Source organism: Sinocyclocheilus grahami, unplaced genomic scaffold (genome assembly GCF_001515645.1).
Source record: "Sinocyclocheilus grahami isolate Dianchi unplaced genomic scaffold, SAMN03320097.WGS_v1.1 scaffold460.1, whole genome shotgun sequence".
Taxonomy (NCBI): Eukaryota; Metazoa; Chordata; class Actinopteri; order Cypriniformes; family Cyprinidae; genus Sinocyclocheilus; species Sinocyclocheilus grahami.
Genome location: NW_015505639.1, coordinates 256345 through 258600, shown reverse-complemented (window position 1 = coordinate 258600; position 2256 = coordinate 256345). Strand labels below are relative to the sequence as shown.

General features: G+C 35.2%; 1 long non-coding RNA gene across 1 annotated transcript in view; it reads right to left on the bottom strand.

Moving 5' to 3' along the window:
• Positions 1-423: 423 nt before the first annotated feature.
• LOC107552897 (uncharacterized) overlaps positions 424-2256 on the bottom strand; it is a 39863-nt gene continuing 38030 nt past the window's right edge. The window contains exons 2-3 of the long non-coding RNA XR_001604910.1: positions 846-986; positions 424-497 (exon numbers count right to left, since the gene is read on the bottom strand). This is a non-coding gene — a long non-coding RNA (uncharacterized lncRNA). The remainder of the gene's footprint in view (positions 498-845; positions 987-2256) is intronic.

The window sequence follows — 2256 nt, the reverse complement described above, 5'->3', positions numbered from 1 at the left end:
TAAACCTATTCTGTAACACTTTACTTAAAGACTTTGTATAATACATTATAAAAGTATTTTTAATGCATTAATTTCGCTTTGTAATGCACCTTATAATGCGTTGTATGATCTCATGAATAACTGTAACCATTATACATTATAACACTTTTTTTTCATTGTTAGACTTTTAGAAAGTGTAATGCATTAAAACACACAACAAAAAAACCTTCAAACATTCTAATGAATTTTTGGTCACATTTATTTATGAAATCATATAATGCATTGCAGCATGCATTGTTAATACATTTACAATGCATTACACACAAAGGCTTTAAGTGTTACTGTATATTCTTTTAAATCCAGTACAGTTTCCTCACGTGACTGAGGTGTGAGCGGCCTCCTGATGGAAGCAGGTAAATGTGAGCATCAGGTACTCACGCTTTCTCCAGACAGGACTCTCGGCCCATGTTCTGAGCGAGCAGGTTAGACGCCAGACTGAAGAGCTCATCTGCCCACTCCTTCATCAGCGACAGCGCACAAACACAGACATTTCAATAAAACGATCCAGGTCAAGCATCCTGACTGGGATTTACGTTGCACAAATATTTCACTGCCACAAATAAACTCTTAAAAATAGAGGTGCATAACAGCGAAGCCATAGAAGAACCATTTTTGGTTCCACAAAGAACTTTAAAGAACCATCTCTTTCTTACTTTTTATAATCTGAAGAGCCTTCTTTCGCCACAAAGAAGCTTTTGTGAAACAGAAAGGTTGTTCAGATGTTGAAGGTTCTTTGTGGAACCATTTATAGACAAGAAAGGTTCTTCTATGGCATCGTGATTATCTGCTGATCTAATCACACGCACCTTGGCGACGTCTTCTTGGAAGGCCATGAAGTTCAGGTACTGGATGTTGACCATGTCTGGCCCCGTCACCACCGTCAGCATCCGGTTCTCTATCCGGCCCACCAGATTCCCCACATCCAGCAGCTCCCGCAGCTTCGCCTCCTGAGGGAGAACCGCAGTAATGAAGCCCGCTGTCATAAAACACGGCAGAATAAGACCGCTTCATCTGTGCGCTAAAATCTCCAGCTGAGCTGCTCTACACCTGCTCGTGATGATGAAGAAACATTCAATACATCAGCCCAATATCACACAAGAGAAACTATTCATATCTACATATTTTTTGCTTTTATTGAAATTACTTCAGGACCAACACTTTACACGGAAATGAAATGTATTAATATACATTATTAATACATACATTAATATACATCATATACATTTAGACATTTAGCGGACGCTTTTAATCTAAAGCGACTTACAAATGAGGACAATGGAAGCAATCAAAACCAACAAAAGAGCAATGATTTGTAAGTGCTATGACAAGTCTCAGTTAGCTTAACGCAGTACACGTAGCAAGGTTTTTTTTTTATTATATAATAAATCAAAGAAAAACTGATAGAATAGAAAAAGATTAGAAAAGCTAGTGTTAGGGTGTTGTTGTTTTTTAAGAAAAGAGAGGGCTAGAGTTAGAGGGCCAAATAAAGATGGAGCAGAATAAGACCGCTTCATCTGTGCGCTAAAATCTCCAGCTGAGCTGCTCTACACCTGCTCGTGATGATGAAGAAACATTCAATACATCAGCCCAATATCACACAAGAGAAACTATTCATATCTACATATTTTTTGCTTTTATTGAAATTACTTCAGGACCAACACTTTACACGGAAATGAAATGTATTAATATACATTATTAATACATACATTAATATACATCATATACATTTAGACATTTAGCGGACGCTTTTAATCTAAAGCGACTTACAAATGAGGACAATGGAAGCAATCAAAACCAACAAAAGAGCAATGATTTGTAAGTGCTATGACAAGTCTCAGTTAGCTTAACGCAGTACACGTAGCAAGGTTTTTTTTTTATTATATAATAAATCAAAGAAAAACTGATAGAATAGAAAAAGATTAGAAAAGCTAGTGTTTTAATATAATTAATGATATAATAATAATGATGATAATAATAATAATAATAATAATAATATATATATTTATATTTAGTTTTTTATATAAATATAAAAATAAACATACATTTATATTTAAATATCATTTATATTTAGTTTTAATATAATAAATTAACAATCAAACAATGGACAGATAGATGGAGAAACAGATTAGACAGACAGACAGAAGGACGGACAGACAGAGAGATAGATGGACAGACGGACGGACGGACAGACGGATGGACGTACGGATAGAGGGATAG